The sequence below is a fragment of the Lipotes vexillifer genome, unplaced genomic scaffold (assembly GCF_000442215.2).
Source record: "Lipotes vexillifer unplaced genomic scaffold, Lipotes_vexillifer_v1.1 scaffold268, whole genome shotgun sequence".
NCBI classification, from domain to species: domain Eukaryota; kingdom Metazoa; phylum Chordata; class Mammalia; order Artiodactyla; family Lipotidae; genus Lipotes; species Lipotes vexillifer.
This window is the reverse complement of record NW_006796561.1, coordinates 960868-980376: the sequence shown is the minus strand read 5'-3', so window position 1 is coordinate 980376 and position 19509 is coordinate 960868.

The following is a 19509-nucleotide window of genomic DNA, read 5'->3' as shown; positions in this document are numbered from 1 at the left end:
TCCTGCTGACAGTAGATGTTTGATAAACATTTGTTTGGCTGAATTCTACAGAGGGGATGAAAGATTTTGAGCTCCTAGATGTCATATGTGAAACTGTGTCTTCTCCAAGGGAGAAAACTGAGAAAGAAAAGTGCCCAAGTCTCTCTTGGTGTCTTCAAAACCTCTGTAAAAAAGAGGAACTCGATCAAAGTAGGCAGAGATACAAACGGTGCTTGGGGGAAGTGAGAAGAGATCAGTGTAATGGCTCTGAGAAAGCATGTAAAACTCCACTGCACACACTTCACAAGCTTAGAGAATTATAGTGTTTGGACAGTAGGGTAGCATTTCTTAAAGTAGCAAGAGAGGAAAAAGATCTAAAAGCTCTTATCTAAAATACTGGCATATCCATTTGTGCTTCTTGCCTGTTATATATATTGAACCCAAATAATAATTACACTGTAATCTGTGCTCCCAAGGTAGACCATCCTTGAATCAGACTTTTAACAGGGAGCAAAAGAATGGCATAAGAAATAAAGCTTGTTTCATTCTAAAAACCAGACATTGAAGCTTTCTAGAAACAAATGCATTTTGGCATGATTGTAATTGTATGTTTCCATCACCCTAAAAAAATCAAGCAGCTAAAGCAAGAGTAAATTTTATTTAAAAGACATGTATTGGGCTTCCCTGGTGGCACAGTGGTTGAGAGTCCACCTGCCGATGCAGGGGACACAGGTTCGTGGCCCGGTCCAGGAAGATCCCACATGCCGCGGAGCGGCTGGGCCCGTGAGCCATGGCCACTGAGCCTGCGCGTCTGGAGCCTGTGCTCCACAACGGGAGAGGCTACAACAGTGAGAGGCCCACGTACCACAAAAAAAAAACAAAAAACAAAAAACATATTAAGCACCAATTGTACGTCCAGAAAAGGCTCAATTTGGCTATGAAATTGATTTCCTGCCGAAAAATCAGGCAGGGTCAGATAAAGGGGGTTCAGGGCCGTCATCCACCACAGGATCTTCTGTACCTTTGGGAACTGAAGTTTCTCCCACGGCTGGAGACCTCCTGCTGACAGTAGATGTTTGATAAACATTTGTTTGGCTGAATTCTACAGAGGGGATGAAAGATTTTGAGCTCCTAGATGTCATATGTGAAACTGTGTCTTCTCCAAGGGAGAAAACTGAGAAAGAAAAGTGCCCAAGTCTCTCTTGGTGTCTTCAAAACCTCTGTAAAAAAGAGGAACTCGATCAAAGTAGGCAGAGATACAAACGGTGCTTGGGGGAAGTGAGAAGAGATCAGTGTAATGGCTCTGAGAAAGCATGTAAAACTCCACTGCACACACTTCACAAGCTTAGAGAATTATAGTGTTTGGACAGTAGGGTAGCATTTCTTAAAGTAGCAAGAGAGGAAAAAGATCTAAAAGCTCTTATCTAAAATACTGGCATATCCATTTGTGCTTCTTGCCTGTTATATATATTGAACCCAAATAATAATTACACTGTAATCTGTGCTCCCAAGGTAGACCATCCTTGAATCAGACTTTTAACAGGGAGCAAAAGAATGGCATAAGAAATAAAGCTTGTTTCATTCTAAAAACCAGACATTGAAGCTTTCTAGAAACAAATGCATTTTGGCATGATTGTAATTGTATGTTTCCATCACCCTAAAAAAATCAAGCAGCTAAAGCAAGAGTAAATTTTATTTAAAAGACATGTATTGGGCTTCCCTGGTGGCACAGTGGTTGAGAGTCCACCTGCCGATGCAGGGGACACAGGTTCGTGGCCCGGTCCAGGAAGATCCCACATGCCGCGGAGCGGCTGGGCCCGTGAGCCATGGCCACTGAGCCTGCGCGTCTGGAGCCTGTGCTCCACAACGGGAGAGGCTACAACAGTGAGAGGCCCACGTACCACAAAAAAAAAACAAAAAACAAAAAACATATTAAGCACCAATTGTACGTCCAGAAAAGGCTCAATTTGGCTATGAAATTGATTTCCTGCTGAAAAATCAGGCAGGGTCAGATAAAGGGGGTTCAGGGCCGTCATCCACCACAGGATCTTCTGTACCTTTGGGAACTGAAGTTTCTCCCACGGCTGGAGACCACAGTAGCTATTCAATGGGAGAAGACTATTTCTCAGAAATCAGTTTTCAGGAAAGAGAAGTTGGGTTTACTGTGGTTTGACAGCTCTGACCGGTCTTTACTGCAGCTATTTATATTTTTAAAGCTGCTTTCCAGTAACTGTGAACAGCCCTCAAGGTTGGCAGCTGTCCTAGTGACCAGGGCCTACTCCATAAGGAGATGGGGGGGGCGGGTGTCAAGGGGTGTGGGGACTGAATAAAAGAAGGGGCCAAAAGACAGCAAGTGGCATTGTAGTGAAGTAGGGAGAAGGCACCTGGTGGGCTAAGGGCAGCGGGTCACCTCGTGCTGACTGGCCCACTGTGCAGGGTGAGCTGGCATCTATGTTGCCTGAGCAGCGCACTCGGAAACAGCCCTGCTCTCTGCTGGTCTCCCAACATGACCTCCTTTCACAGGCACTGAGGAGATGAGAGGAGGCTCTCGAACAGTAATTCTTGGTAATCCTGGCTCTCTCTTCGTGGGGGGTTTCTGAGGGTCCTCTGGTGGTGAGGCAGAGGGATGCGGGCCCTGGATGTGCCTAGGCAGGAAGGTTGCCTTCGCCTCTAGGCTCATGGGGAAGGCTTGGGTCTTCTGGGGACCCAAGGTACTTGGTTTGCCTCTTTTCTGCTCCCAGAGGAGAGAATAAATGAGCACAGAGGAACATGCATCCCAGAATTGCCAGTGTGGTTCATTTGGCTTATCTTCTTTTGAAGAGAATTGAAATTCTCTTTCAACCTTAGCTGTTTACCTGTTGAAGCTAGATTTTAAAATTACTTATTCAATTTTATGTACAATTAAATCCCTGCAATTTTTTTTACAACTTGGTCCTTTTTATGTGGCACAGCCACTTTTTATTATTTTTAAATTTCTATTATGGACAATTTCAAAAATACAAATTTAGAGGAAATGACATAATGAATCCTCACATACCCAAAATCCAGCTTGAGCTATTATCAGCTCACAACCAATCCTTTTTCATTTATACCCTCCCTTACAATCTATCGCTTCAAAAAGCAAATCCCAGCCACTCCACTGCAAGCTTCTGAGTTCTCTGACCTGCACATAGCGGTCTTCAAGTGGTCCTGCTTCCTGGTATGATAAGCTGCTCCAGGTTCATCCTGTACTTTTGCTGTCTCAGTGGAAACAGCCATTTCCTTTAAATAAATAGTATTTTGAGAACACAGTCTGGGTCCTCAGGGTACTGTTGCATCTGAGCTGATCATTCTTTCTAGGATACAATGCCCACTTTGGCGTTCTTTTCAGACTCTAGTAAACATTTATACTCACATCACTGCAACAGGCCACACTTGGCATTGACTTCACTTAGAATAAGGATACAGGACAAGAAACATAGCCCACCAGCAGGGCAGTGGCAGGCATTTCTCTAGGTACTGCCAGCCCCTGGCCCTTCGAGGAGGTCATCAAAAGAACATGACTGCCAGTTGACCCATGAGCTGGACCCAGGCAATCAGAGGTTCCTCACCGCCTCCCCTGTCCTTAAAATGTATGTTTTGCCAATCGTTTCCACAGTGGGAGCTGTTCCAGGGATGCAGCCTTGAGAGAGTAAGGTGTTGCTGAGACCATCTGAACGGTACACATGACTGAAGCCAGTTAAGGCAGTCAGCCCTCTGTATCTACAGGTTCCACAACCTTGGATTCAATCAACCTCAGATTGAAAATAGTCAGAAAAAAAAATTCTAGAAAGTTCCAAAAAGCAAAACTTGAATTTGCCAGTGGACTGGTAACTATTTATTGAATGCATAACATTTACATTGTATTTATAACTACTTACATAGTGTTTACATTATATTAGGTATTATTAGTAATCTAAAGCTGATTTAAAGATAAGGGAGGATATGCACATACATTATATGCAAATACTATATGCCATTTTATATAAGGGACTTGAGCATCCTTGGATTTTGGTATCCACGGGGGTCCTGGAACCAATCCCCTGAGGATACCAAGGAAAAACTGTATGAATTTTTAAATTTCTGGCAGGCGGGTGCGGCGATCTACTCATCTTTCAGCATCCTAAGACAAGCCTGGTATGTAAGTTACCTTTTTTATTAAAACCTGCCACCTACCAATCTGGAGTGGTCTGCCTCTTTCTTCAGTCCCTCCTGGCGTTCCATGTATGGGGGCCAGGTTGCAGACCAACACCACCTCCCCGCATAGGCTGTCAGATAAAGTACAGGATACCCAATTAAACTTGAATTTCAGACAAACAATGAAGATAAGCCTCATATTCCAGTTAGAAACCAATATCCTAATATTAGCAATATTGTTATAGGACTAGCTTGCTTCCATGTTCCCTCAAGGGACATGTCCAGTTCCAAGAGTCATAATTCTTAGGAAACTTCAAAGCCACAGCTTTCCACCAGGTCTTTCTAATTCATTCACAGTCCTCACTGTCCAGATGCAGTGTGTCATTTTTACCACAAGCAATGTTGCCTAGTAACATAGCTGACATTCTACCTTCATCAGATTTTCAGGAGAAGAGAGCTATAAAAAGTAAACTCCATAGAGAATGAGAAATGATTTTTTTTTTTTAGCCCTTTACATATATAGACCTTTTCCTTAGTCAGAGCTAGAACAAAATAGAGATAGACAGATGATAGATGATAAAGGAAAAACTCAGTTTTCCACCTGAGTAGGGAAAAACCCAGTACTTCCTTACTAGTTTTTCTTTCCTGTATACCTTCTTTACTACTCACACAAAACACTTCACTTCTGACACTTCTGGTCACCAAATGTGTGGAGGTTTTTCCCCACACCAAGCAATTCTCTATGACACCAGCTGAATGTCCTACAATTCAACTTAATTCTGACACTATGTACCTGAAGATAGTGTCAGATCCTAAAAACGAGCAGTACACTGTGGGACCCTTCCAGGTACAAAAGCCTTTCCATGTCCCCCATTTCTTGTTTGTAAGAAAAAGATTTCAGCCTCCTAGACCTTCCCTGAGTTCCAAAGGTCAGATTCAGACAGTTGCTTAGCAGGGAAGGGAGGGGATGCAGAGACAAGGTAGGAGCAGCCAATAAACAATTATGCAGCTGTGGGGCAGGGTCCTGGTTCCTCCTCAAAGAATATACATAACAAAATACATTTGAGTTCTGCTGGGAACTAAGGCCTGCACCCAGATGGAGGATGTTAACTTTAGGCTGAGCACAAGATTCCTGGAGCTCCACCCTGTTACCTCATCATCAACCAATCAGAAGGAAGTCTGCACACAGTGGAGGATAACAAAGACACCCTTCCCAAATGTTTCTCCCTTTAAAAACTTTCATGGTTGAGCAGAATCTTCAGAGTTGTCTTTTGTTTTTTTTCTGGGCATGCCACATGGCATGTGGGATCTTACATCCCCCACCAGGGTTCAAACCCATGCCCCCTATAGTGGAAGTGCAGAGTCTTAACCACTGGACCTCCAGGGAAGTCCCTGGAGATGGTTTTTGTTTTTTTTGTTTTGTTTTGTTTGTTTTGTTTTTTTGCGGTATGAGGGCCTCTCACTGTTGTGGCCTCTCCCATTGCGGAGCGCAGGCTCCAGACGCACAGGCTCAGCGGCCATGGCTCGCGGGCCCAGCTGCTCCACGGCATGTGGGATCTTCCTGGACTGGGGCACGAACCCGTGTCCCCTGCATCGGCAGGCGGACTCTCAACCACTGCGCCACCAGGGAAGCCCTGGAGATGGTTTTTGGACACAAGTCTGCCTTCTCCCCAGGTTGCCAGCCTTCTGAATAAAGCAATTTTTCCTTTCCAGTCAACTCTCATCTCTCGAGTATTGGCTTTCAAGTGGTGAGCAGCCAGACCTGAGTTCAGTAACAGTATACTTTTTTCTCTATTACGTATGCTTATAATTTTTAGTAATAAAGAAATGGAAGGCATATAATCTTAAGGCATCCTTCCACAAGGAGTTATTGAGCACCTACTATGTGCTTGGCACTGCTCCAGGCATTTGGGATACGTCACTGAATAAAATTGACAAGGTCCTGCCTTCTTGTAGCTTACATTGAGGGAGTGAGGGAGAGACACACAACACCAATAAAGATAAGAAATAAGAAAATTGTGTAATAGGTTAAAGATGATAAGTGTTGAAGAAAACAAAAGTAGAGCAGGATGGATAGCCAGAGTGCTGAGAGGTGGGGCAAGAGCTGGTTGCATGGCTAAACAGGGGCACAAAGACTTGAAGACATAGGGCTTAGCCACGCTGCTCTCAAGAGGAGTACATCTATGTTCAAAAGTATGTCTATGCCTCACCTGTTAAACTTATATTTTAACTTCTATACTAAATATATATCCTTATGTAGTCTCTTTACATATCTCATATTTTCATAGAAAATAAATATACTCCAAAATGTCAGCAGTGGCTATATGTGGAAGGTGGGATTGTGGTGATTTTTTATTTTATCTTTTGTATAGTTTGCTGTATTTGCTACATTTTATAACATGAATAGGCCTAGTTTATTATCAGGAATAGAACAATATATAACATGACATGTTTTAAAAAGCAGAGCTATTCTACCTTTCAACCCCAGGAAGGGTTTTCTGAAAGGAGCAAGGAGGTGTGATTTAAAGGCATGAGGAGACTGTATTCTTCCTCAAGGGGGAGTTTTGCCTTCAAGTAATGAGGCAGCTGAGCCCTGAGTCAGGATTCGGATTTCAAGGGAGCGATGTGTAAAGGGTAAATTTTTCGAAATTCCACCTCCACACCTAAGAACCATGCTCAGAGTGGCTCGAAAGATTAGAACACCTGCCTCCCTGGTCAGTAATATTATAAAAGTCCATTTTCCTTGAAATCAGTTAGCAAGTACAGTTTAGGAAGGTTGGACTCAGCAAATACAAGGAGGAAGAACATGCTCTTTGCCCTTGGGGAGTTAATGGCTCAACCAAAGAGGCCAAACTCACAGTGAGGAGGAAGAGACCTGAGGGGCAAGGGAAGATCTGGCAGAGATTCATCAATGCAGAAGCAAATGTGAATAAGCATGATGTTATCAGATGCTTGAAAGATGGGTACATAGAGGAGGGAAGGGCTTTGGGGGAGGAGGGCAGGTGGAGAAGCAGACAGAGGCAGAGGCCACCAAGTACATACAGGAGGCACAGACAGTGCTGTGAAAAGCCTCTGACCTGAACTGGTACTGGAGATTTTGCAACTTAATGACCCCGATGAAGGGGTTACCAGGAATTGCACTCCTGGCCACGGGTCTCTTAGCAAACCTGACCTACATGAAACAAAAGAGCAAAGAAACGCCGGCAGCTGGTGGTGCTGACGCAGCCATTCCACCGCTGCCAGCCAGTCTGGCTCGCAAGTGTTTACTTACCTGGTCAGAGGGAAGCTGGATGCAGTCCCACTTCCACCAGCAAGGCTTGCTTCCCTGCATGCTCGGGAACATAGCAGGGCAGGTCCTGACCAGAAGACTGGGGAACGAAGGTGGACGAGACATGCTCCTGGGGGAAAACATACCTTTCTCATCCTAATACATGATGTGATGGGAAGAGAGAACAGGACCACCCTCTACCCAACCTGGGGGTCAGGGAAGGCTTCCTGAAGGAAATGGTACTTGAGTTATTTGGGAAGGACATACGGGAGTCTGAGAGGAGGAGAGGGCTCCAGGCAGAGGGAGCAGCACAGGAGAGAGAATGTGGCATCTGTCCATGCAAGCAGCTCAGCCTGTCTGGAGCCTGGAGTGGGTACATGGATGTGGTGAGAGGCGATGCTGGAGTGGAGGCCACCTTCTCTGGAGGGCAACAGGAAGCTCTGAGGGTTTTAAACAGTGGAGTTAGATGATCATTGACATGGAAGTTTGCTAAAATCACCAATGACTTTTGTGTTGCCAAATCCATTGTGTACTTTCAATCTGCATCTAATGTAAATTGTTGTGGTAGCATTTGGTCCTGCTGCTCTCTCTCTCCACCCTGGAGCATTCTCATGTCTTGACTTCTCAGGCACCACATTCTCCTGGTTTTCTTTTTCTTTTTTCTCCCGGTTTTCTATCTACCTCTCTGTTCACTTTTTCTCAGCTTCCACTTTGACTGCTCCTTGCCTCTCTGGGCTCTGAATGTTGGTGTTCTGTAGGGCCTTGTCTTGGTCCCTTCTCACTATTCACTCTTGCTCTCAACCACCTCGTTTATTCCCATGGCTTCACATGCATCTGTTATACATAATAGTATCAGGGGAGAGAGGAGGAGCCAGAATCAAGTCAAATCAAGTATACGGTCCAATCTCCTGGGTGTCGTGGCTGAGTCTGCATGTTCATACTGAACCATGAGCAACTGTGGGGTAAGTCAGGGTGGAAAGGGTCAGAATGTAATGGGGGCTGGGGCGGGAGAGGAGAGATGCTGATTAGTACAGTCAATGTCCTGGATCAGGAAGAAAGCAGAGAACACAGCTCATTGCTCCCAAGTGTGGAGGGAGTAGTGGACAATCATGTGCTTTAGAAGACCAAGTCCAAGGTCTGAGAAGAATGTGATTGCAGGGAGGTGCAGGAAAGATGGGTGGGCCCAACTGACTCCAAGGTCCAGGAAATCACCAAAGGCAGGAATCCAGACCACAAGAGCAAGGCCAGCAGACTGATGGCCCCTGGCCTGGCTTGGACCTCTGCTGTGGTGTGGGCAGGCAGGCATCCACAGATGTGCTCCCAGCCTGGGGACAAAGGCTTGCAGGTGTTCGTGGGCTCTGTGTGCAGTCCAGACCACACTGACACATTCATGGTGAGGCAGGGAAATCATGAGCCATTCCCGGTCTCTTCTGTTTTCCAACCTCACATGCTGAGAGGACAAAGAATTTCTCAAGGCTCCAACATTACAGCCACTGATAAAGCAAATTCGTTTTGTGCCTCATCAGGAGTAAGGTTGCAATCAAGATCCAAGATGGTCTAAAGAAGTTTCTGTGGCATTTACAATTAGTAGGAATAGGTAGATCATTCAGTAAATGATGCTAGAACAATTGACTATCTATTTAGAAAAAAATTAAGTTAGAGTCCCACCTTAAAATCACACACAAAAATAAATCTGTTAGCAATTAATTTTGAAAGTTCCCACAAAGAAAAGCCTAGGGCCCGATGACTTCACTGATGAATTCTACCAAACATTCAAAGAAGAACTAATACTAATCTTTCACAAACTCTCCCCCAAAATAGAAGAAGGAATATTTTCTCATTCTATGAGAAGACAACCCACAGAATGGAAGAAATATTTGCAAATCATATATCTGATAAGGAATTTGTACCTAGAACACATAAAGAACTCTCACAACTCAATAACAAAAAGACAATCCAACTTAAAGATGGGCAAAAGATCTAGGTAGACATTTCTTCACTGAAGATATACAATATACACATGAAAATATCTCGACACCATTAGTCATTAGGGAAATGGAAATCAAAATTACAATGAGACACCAGTTCATACTTAGGAAGACTATAATGGGGAAAAAAAAACAGGCAATAACAAGTATTGGCAAAGATGTGGAAAAATTGGAACCCTCATACATTGTTGGTGGTAATATAAAATGGCACAGCCGGGCTTCCCTGGTGGCGCAGTGGTTGAGAGTCCGCCTGCCGATGCAGGGGACACAGGTTCATGCCCCGGTCCGGGAAGATCCCACATGCTGCGGAGCGGCTGGGCCCGTGAGCCGTGGCCGCTGAGCCTGAGCATCCGGAGCCTGTTGCTCCGCAATGGGAGAGGCCACAACAGTGAGAGGCCCGCATACAGCAAAAAAAAAAAAAATGGTACAGCCACTGTGGAAAAGAATTTGGCAGTTTTTCAAAAAATTAAACATAGAGTTACCATATCACCCAGCAATTCCACTCCTAGGTATATACCCAAGAGAACCAAAAACATACTTCCACACAAAGATCACATGTTAATGTACGTTGCAGCATCATTCGTAATAGTAAAAGTGAAAACAAACTAAATGTCTACCAAATGACGAATGGATAAACAAATTGTGGTGTATCTATAAAATGGAACATTATTTGGCAAAAAAAAAAAAGAAATGAAGTACTGATACATGTTACAGTATGGATGAACCTTGAAAACATTATGTATTGAAACATTATCAGTGGTTGCAGGGGAATGGAGAGGGGGTGGAGATTGGGGAGTGACTGCTAATGGGACATAGTTTCTTTAGGAGAGATAAAATATTCTGAAATTAGAGTGTGCTGATGGTTGCACAGCCCTGTGAATACAGTAAAAAGCATTTCATTGTGCACTTTAAGAAAAGGTGAATTGTATGTTATGCAAATTATATCAAAATTAAGCTGATAAATAATCTGAGGTGGATTTAATATATAAATGTAAAATAACCCTTAAAAATAAAAGAAAATATAGAAGACTGGATCAATAATTTTGGTGTGGGGAAGGCCATTCTAAGTATGATACAGAACTAGGAATACATAAAGGACAATATTGACAGATTGAGTACATTGGAATAAATAATCTTCAATGTAGAAAGACACTATAAAATTTAAATATATATATATATGTATATATATGAATAACTTTTGCAACATGAGAAACAAATATATTTAGAGAATAGTCTTTAAAATCATTAGGAAAAAGATGAACTCCCCAGTAACATGCAGTGCCGGCCAGAGTGTGGACAAAGGGGCACTCATGTGGAGAAACAGTGAGTGTAAATTAGTGCAGCCAATTGGAGGGCAATTTGGTGTCCAGGAGTGACCTGCAAAACCTTTTCAATGGGTACGGCACAGTCTAAGTGAGAAGCACCAGCTGAGAATAACCAGCCTCCCACACTGAGGCAGACAGGCTGAAAGTCAGCCCTGGGGAATTTTTGAAATGTTCAGCATAAGCAGAATTTTGTCCCAGCATTTCTACTTCTAGGACTGTATCCTCAGAAATGCTTCAAAGGCACACAAAGAATGTTTACTACAGCTATGTCTGTAGTAGTAAACAATTAATGTCCATTCATAGGAAACTGGTTATATAAATGACGTATCCTCACCATCAGATACTATGTAGCCATTAAACAAATAACATAACTCAATCACTGCTGACATAGAAAGATGCTTGAAATGCAGTGCTAGAGAAAAAAAGTAAGTTACAGAACAGTATGTATAACGTGATGGCAATTTTGAAAAAATAATGGTATAGATGTTTGTATATGCATAGAAAAAATTCTGGATAAATGCACGATGAACTGTTAACGGTAGTTACCTGTGAGGATTGAATATTTGGAGGGGAGAGAGTATAGAGATGGGGGGGGGAAGGAAATTATTTTATATACCTTTGAATTATTTTTATACTTTGGTAAATATGGAAAAATAAAGCAATTACCTTAGGAGAAAATAAGGAAGGAAGCAAAGAAGGTGAGAGGGAAGGTATAATATATGAATAGTAATTAACAGTGGTTTTACCTAGGTGATGGAGTTTTGGGGAATTCTCCCCATTTGCTTATCTGCATTTTCTAATTTTTCAATGAGTTTTTATTAGTTGTTTAAAAAAACAGAAATAGAAGAACGTCCTCATGCCTTTCTGCTTACCAGTTGAACAGACTGGTGATGTGGGTGCAAAAGGAGATAGTTTCTAAACAATGAAGCCGTTTAGAAGATAATGTTAAGAGAGTTGGTGATGGAAACATATATAAAAATGAACTCCTAAGTCACATACTTAGTAATCACGAATGTATCTCTTTGAGACATCAGGACTTCAAAATTTTAACATATTCTTTGTGAAACATGCACTTGAACCTTGAAAGTTCTATTATGCTAATTGATCGTTACGGACAACAGAGCTCAAATGACATCTGTGAGTCCAGATGGTATATAAGGTAACATTTTAATTTGTTAGAAGTCTTAGAACTCCTTTGTCTTTTCTCCCATTGTGCATGAAGGTAGCTAAATAATTGAGTCAGGTAGGTTCCCTTTTTTTTTTTTTTTTTTTTGCGGTACACGGGCCTCTCACTGTTGCGGCCTCTCTCATTGCGGAGCACAGGCTCTGGATGCGCAGGCTCAGCGGCCATGGCTCACGGGCCCAGCCACTTCGCGGCATGTGGGATCTTCCTGGACCAGGGCACGAACCTGTGTCCCTTGCATCGGCAGGTGGACTCTTAACCACTGCGCCACCAGGGAAGCCCAGTTCCCTGTCTTAAAGCAATATGGACAAGGAAGTTTATTCCAACAATGTGACATGTCTGAAAAAAAATCATTTTTTAAACTCTAAAAGTATATTTGCATTTGTGTGTATATCTATATCTATCTGTCTGTCTGTATATACTATAGGTATACTCTGTAAGGATACATATGATTACCAGGCATGTATAGTGGGGCTTTCTGAGAGGGAGAGGGAGTAGACAACTGGGGAGAACCAAGCAAAGAAAATAAAATGTACTCAAAATGTGTGAAATTACACTTATGTATTTGTGTTAAAACAAAAATAGGTTCAAAAAATATTTGAGGATTTACTATATGCAGGCCCTGTTTTAGGTGTTGAGGTACATCAGTGAACAACTCTGACAAAGATCCCTACCCTCATGAAGCTTATATTTCAGAAAATAATAAGCCATAGACATAATGTGTTGGTAAATCATAACTTACACAACTGTGTGTGAAACACACAATGTCTTTCCTTACCCTCACACTACTGTCACACTCACGACAGTCTGACACATGTTGGGGGGATTTCCAATTCTGCAATGCCAGCTGGGTATCGCATAATTTAACTCAATTCTGACATTGTCTTCCCAGAGATAGTATCAGATCCCACAGGTTAAGGGGATCTGAGACTGCCCTCCTCTTCAGATGCCAATCACAAGCAGTCAGTCCCAGGTTACCTGAAACTTCTGTCTGACTTGGCTACAAATCGGGGGTTCCCATGACCTTCTCCCCTTTGGATTTAATTATTTGTTGGAACAGCTCATGGAACTCATGGAAACACCTACTTATGCTTACAAGTTTATTATATAATCAAGGATGTGATGAAGGATGCAGATAAACAGCCAAATGAAGAGATACATAAGGTGAAGTCTGAGAGGATCCTGAGCACAGGAGTTTCTTCCCCACGTAGTTGGGTGAGTCACCTTCCCAGTATGTACAGATGTTCATCAACCTGGAAGCTCTCTGAATCCCATACTTTTAGGATTTTTATGGAGGCTTCATCACATAAATACAATCCATCATTAACTCCATTTCCAGCCCTTCCCCCATCTCTGGAGAATGGAGAGAAGGGCTGAAAACTTTAAGCATGGCTTGGTCTTTCTGGTGACCAGCCCCCATCTAGGAGCCCACCAAGGGTCACTTCAATAGAACAAAAGACACTGCTATCACCCAGGAGATTCCAAGGGATTTAGGAACTCTGTGGCAGAACTGGGGTCAAAGACCAAATATTAGAACAAAAGATGCTCCTAGTGGTCTATCACTTAGGAAATTACAAGGATTTTAAAAACTCTGTGCTGGGAACCGGGAGCAGAGACCAACATATATATTTCTATTATCTCACAATGAATAAATATAATTTTAAGAATTATAATTAATGATAATTAAGTGATAGATGTATAAAAATTAAAAGAACATATACACATATTTTAAAATTAAAAATAAGAAATTGCTTTATCAGTAATTTAGTAATTAATACCACCAACAAAAAAGAAATATATTAAATGGTGTGACAGCAGAGGACTTAAGGAAATTTTTATTCTAATAAAAAAAACCTGAAAAACACCTAAGAATTAGGTGGCCTGAATCTAGTCCTGATAACACCACTGTCCAAAACTCTACTAGTTACTTAATTTCTCTTTCTGTACCCTTAACTTGCAACTGTGGATAGTAATACCTGGTCTGCTTGACTTCATTGGGTTATTGTGAAACTCACATGAAGTATAGAAGTACACTCTAGGGCTTCCCTGGTGGTGCAGTGGTTGAGAGTCCGCCTGCCGATGCAGGGGACACAGGTTCGTGCCCCAGTCCGGGAAGATCCCACATGCCGCGGAGCAGCTGGGCCCGTGAGCTATGGCCGCTGAGCCTGAGCGTCTGGAGCCTATGCTCTGCAACGGGAGAGGCCACAACAGTGAGAGGCCCGCGTACTGCAAAAAAAAAAAAAAAAAAAAAAAAGAAGTACACTCTAAAAATCATCAAACACTATACACAAGTCAAATAATTGAGACTGATAAATCTATAGATTGTTCTGATGAACCCAACAAGAGACAAGCCAGTGGAATCAATGCCTGGAGGACTCCAGTGGGTCCAGTTGGAAAAGCATTGCCCTTCAGAATGATAGAAAGATGACTAAAATATAAGAGGAAAGAGGTAGTTTATTACCATGTGTTGCAGGCATACTGGGGACAACCAGCTAAAAACGATCCCCCACCTGCCTGCCACTCTCCATTCACTAGTATTGACTTCCGGCAGCACTGTTTCCTCAACACAACACTGCCAGCTGGTCATAGTTAAGTAGAGGTGGGGCAATATGATTTTTTTCCAGAGAAACTTTGACTTAGCAGAAGGAAATAGACAGAGGGATGGACAGCCAGACAGAAGAATTCTGGACAGCTGGAACAGTTACATTTGAAGTTGGAGCTGTGAGCAGCCATCTTTGGGCCAGGAAGCCTTGGTTGGTCTAGAATGAGGCAGAGTTGAGAAACAGCCTAACCCTCCTCGGGCTACTGGTGCCCTCCGGCCTGGTTCCGCTCCTCCTGAGGCCCAGTTCTTGGGCTCCATGAGTCACCCTGAATCCTGAAAATTTTTCAAAGGTTAGCATGTTTCCTGTTGCCAAAGATCCTTAACTAAACATGTAATCTACATCTGGCTCATTTGGCAGGGTTACGATTAACAGGAATAGCACAGAGGCAGTTAAAAAATAAACCACCTTGCACTGGCTTAACTGGGTCATGAACATATTGTGCAATCCTGACAGGTATAGTCATTCCAACAAAGAGAACAGGATAATAGGAAAGCAGCTGAGTCAGGAGTAATGCAGTCATTAACCTAAACTGCACTGACATTTGAAAATGCAGTTCAGGAAAATGAACATACCGGACCAGACATTTTTTGAGAATTTCTAACTGCTCTTGGGACTGCGGCTTAGAGCTTGCTGGTTCTGGAGAGTCACAGCGAAGGAACCCCAAAGTTACAACACACTCCCTGCTGCAAATCACAGAAAAGTTGGAGATCCATGAACACTATAACTTAACCTCAAAACTATCAAGCGAACCCCAGAAATATCAGTAGAGCCTAACTTCCCCTGAGTCCCATCAATACAGAAGAATTTAGAAAACAGCAGTCATCATTCATTTCCTTCATGCCTTCATTCATTCAACAAATATTGAGAGCTTATTACATGCCAAGTACTGTGTTAAGGGCTGGGGATACAGCTGTGAAAAAAAACGATGAAGTCCTTGCCTCAAGGAGCTTATGGTCTAAGTGGAGGGAGAGAGACAATATAAAATTGGGATTAACATGTTGCTGTATGCGCTGGAAAGAAAAATTAAGCATGGCAGGTGTATAGGAGTAGTGGATGTGTGTTATTTTACATACATTGGTCAGGCACAGCCTCTGCGATAAGGTGACATTCGAACAGAAATTTCTGAGAAGGGAAGGAGAAAGGGATGCAGCTCTCTGGGCCAAAAGCTTTCCAGGCAGAAGGAAGAGGTAGTAGACAGCCTAAGGTGAGAGCCAGTGGGAGCACATGTGGCTGGAGCCACGTGAACTTGAGAGGGAGTGGTGGAGGGGTGCCTCGTAGGCCTTGGTAAAAACTCACATTTACTCTGAGGGAGTCATTGAGATTTTGAGTAACTAGAGGAGTGACATGGCCTGACTTATGATTTAAAAGGATCACTCTGGCTGCTGTATGGAGAATAAACTGTAGGGGATCCAGGGAGACCAGTAAAGAGACTATGGCTGTAGTCCAGTAGACAGATGGTGGATTAGATCATGTAGCAACAATGACGACGGTGAGAAGTGGTCAGATTTTGGATATCGCCATAAGGCTCACTGAGGAATTAGATGTGGGTTTTCAGAGAAAGTACAAAATGACTCCTAGGCTTTTGGCTTCCGAATGAAGATGGTTGTCCTCCGGGGGGATGTGAAGCGGGGAGGCAATGCAGACTATTTACATCAAACACAGAAAGTGGACATGAACTCAGTCTAGTCGTTATGGATCTGAGAGCTACCTGTGCTGAAGTACTTCAGGCCAAGGTCTGGGCTGATGAGGAAGGATCAAAAAATGGAGCCAAGAGTTGGGCAGAGCTGACGAGCAGTATGACTAGAACAGAATGCCATCTGTAAGTCAAGGCCGGATGTTAAGATACTTAGATAAGGGGATGCAATACTGAAAGCAAAGTCAAGGTCAGAGTTCAGAGTTTCAGTCCAGTTTGGGAGGCAAAGGCAATAATTCAAATGGGAGAACAGCAAGGACAATTTATGAAATATGAGAAGGCTTTGAGTACAACATCTCATTTAATCTTTACAACAACCCCAAGAATTAGGTGTCATTAGCCCTATTTTACAAATGAGGAAAATCAAAAGGGTGAATAACCTACACGTGGCTGGTAAGCAGTAGAACACAGTTTTAAGCTTAGTTTGGATCTGACTCTGCAGCACGAGTTTAAGCTTAAAGACTGAGCAATACTGCAAGTTTCAATGTCTCAGTAGGCAGCTGAAGTCATCTCAGAGGTTCAGGTTAGGTGGGCGTGGGAGTAGTAAGCACAAGTGGAAGCAGAGTCCAAGTATACAGACAAATTTGGATCCAAGTTGGAGTCTGAAATCAGAAACCCAGGATCTGACACAGCAACACACTCACCCTACTGTAGCAGCACCAAGAGCTAAGCAAGGCATTGCAGATGCAGACGGTTGTAATGCAAGGTAAGTATTCTGCTTAGCTAGATTTGTTAGATTTGTAACACTGCCACCGTATTATACCAAGGCAGCAAGGGTAGCATGCAAATCCAACAGAATTTGATTGCTAGACCTCTGCACTGGAACTGAGAGTGTTCCAACATGGGTAATCAAATGTCTTTTGTGTAAGATACTTGTTACATACTAAGCATTGGAAGAGCTCATAAATATCCTTTTCTTTACCTGGTTTATTTAAGGAGCCCGGCCGAGGCACTACCAGGAAAGAGCTTGGTGAGTTCACAATGCTCTTTCAAAGGTAAACAACTTTGGGCTTCCAATACTTTTGTTTCTTTTCTTCCACCAAATGCAGGAACTGAACACAAATTCCATTCTTAATCTGCTTAAAAGGCATATTAATGCAGTATATTATAGTCCAATGCAGTCCAATGCAGTCCAATGCAGCTATTATAGAAATAAGAGCTATAAGCAGTATATACTGGTAAAGGCTAATCATCGTAGCTATTATAGTGGGTTAGAATTCAACAAGGTGCTGTCCTGTTCAGAGTTGTCCCAGGTAGGCTGTATTGTTAGGCTCAAGTAATTTGCATCTTCTAAGTTAACAAGGACCTTAGGCCCACAGAGATAAGTGCCATCCAGTGACAGAGAGTGAGTTAGTGGTGAAAGTGGATCCAGAACTCTGATCTCCCAATTCCCAATTTGTCCTCTTTCTTCTCTATCTAGATTTTAATGAGATAATAGATTTAAATAGTAAGCAATCCTAATATGAACAGGCATATGGTAAAACTACAATTACTAATACTAGGTACATGATAAACCCATTTAGGGTAGAGCGTCTACTTGACTTGAGTTCAACAGTAAATGGGAACTGAAAAGGGCAAGATTAGGTGAGCAATTCAGAGAACATGACAACCAGCCCACTAACTAAATGTGCTACACACCATAGCATATGATGGAAAACAGTACTTTTAAATAATTTTGTAAGGAATACTATGCAGAACCTACACTATTTTAACCTAGAAGCAAAGGTGATACCATATTGAATTTTATTTTAAAAAGTTTGATTCATAATGCTCTTTTTACTCCTTAGATGTAGGCCCCAGTATAAATTTATATATAACTGGCTCAGTCTTTATGATACAAACCACCTGTTCCCAAGCTGCAGCAACTGCAGCAGGAAATAAGAAACAAGACTATCTCATCATCATCATCATTGAAGTGGCTGCATAAGGATCCCTAAGGTGTAGTCATGACTTTGTCATGAAGTTGTTTGGCATTAGAAATTCCGATTCCTACTGTAGTTAAAGTAAACTAAACACAGCAAGTCTGGTAAGGTTAATTGAATAGAAAATACCTGGTTTCTTATTTGGGAAGATGTGGATGAATAGGAACTCTCATATGCTCGCAGGAATGTAAATCAATATGCTCACTTTTGGACAGCAATATAGCATCTCATAGACTTGAAGATATGCATTCTCTGTGACCCAGCAATTTTACTTCTAGATATATACCCTAAAGACACTCTTATACATGTTTACAAGAATTCTCACTGCAAATGCGTTTCTAGCAGCAAAATTTTAAAAACAAGTGTCATTTAAAAAGTGGATAGGACTTCCCTGATGGTCCAGTGGTTAAGAATCCATCTTCCAATGCAGGGGACATGGGTTTGATCTCTGGTTGGGAAACTAAGATTCCCACATGCTGCAGGGCAACTAAGTCCACATGCTCTTAGAGCCCGCATGCTGCAACTACTGAGCCCCCAACCCCAAAAGAAGAAAAAAAAATGGATACACTACAACACAGCAATTAAAATGGAATTAGAGCTACATACATCAACATAAATTTCAGAGACAGGTTGAGTGAAAAACATAAGTTGAAAAAATAGGAATATGCCATGAGATTTTAAAACATGCAATATTACAAGCTTACAAAATCATTAGTAAATGTGAAACCGTGCACCTCAGATTGGGACTTGAACCCACATGCTGGGACTTGAACCCAGCCAAAACCCAGTCTTCCAACTGACATCACACACCTGGTTTTAGGACTTAAGGAAACTCAGGTTCTTGATGTCTCATTGCAGAAAGAATTCAGTGAGAGACAAAGTGATAGGTAAGAAGTGGATTTATTTAGAGAGAAACACTCCAGAGTGTGGGCCATCTCAGGTGAGAAAGACACCAGGGTATGGGGTTGTCAGTTTTTATAGGAGTGGGTAATTTCATAGGCTAATGAGTGGTTGAAGTATTCCAGCTATTTCAGGAATGGGTGGGGATTTCCAGGAATTGGGCCACCACCCACTTTTTGATCCTTATTGTCAGTCTTGGAACTGTCATGGCACCTGTGTGTCATTTAGCTTGCTGATGTGTTACAGTTAGTGTATACTGAGGCTCAAGGTCTAGTGGAAGTTGACTTGCCACCTTGGACCCATCAGTTTATGTCATGTCCTTGGGCTATGTCATTCTTTCAAAGGTTGTGCCCTGCCCCCTTCCCTCCTGTGTCAAAAGTATAAAACTGGGGGCTTCCCTGGTGGCGCAGTGCTTGAGAGTCCGCCTGCCGATGCAGGAGACGCGGGTTCGTGCCCCGTTTCGGGAAGATCCCACATGCCGCGGAGCGGCTGG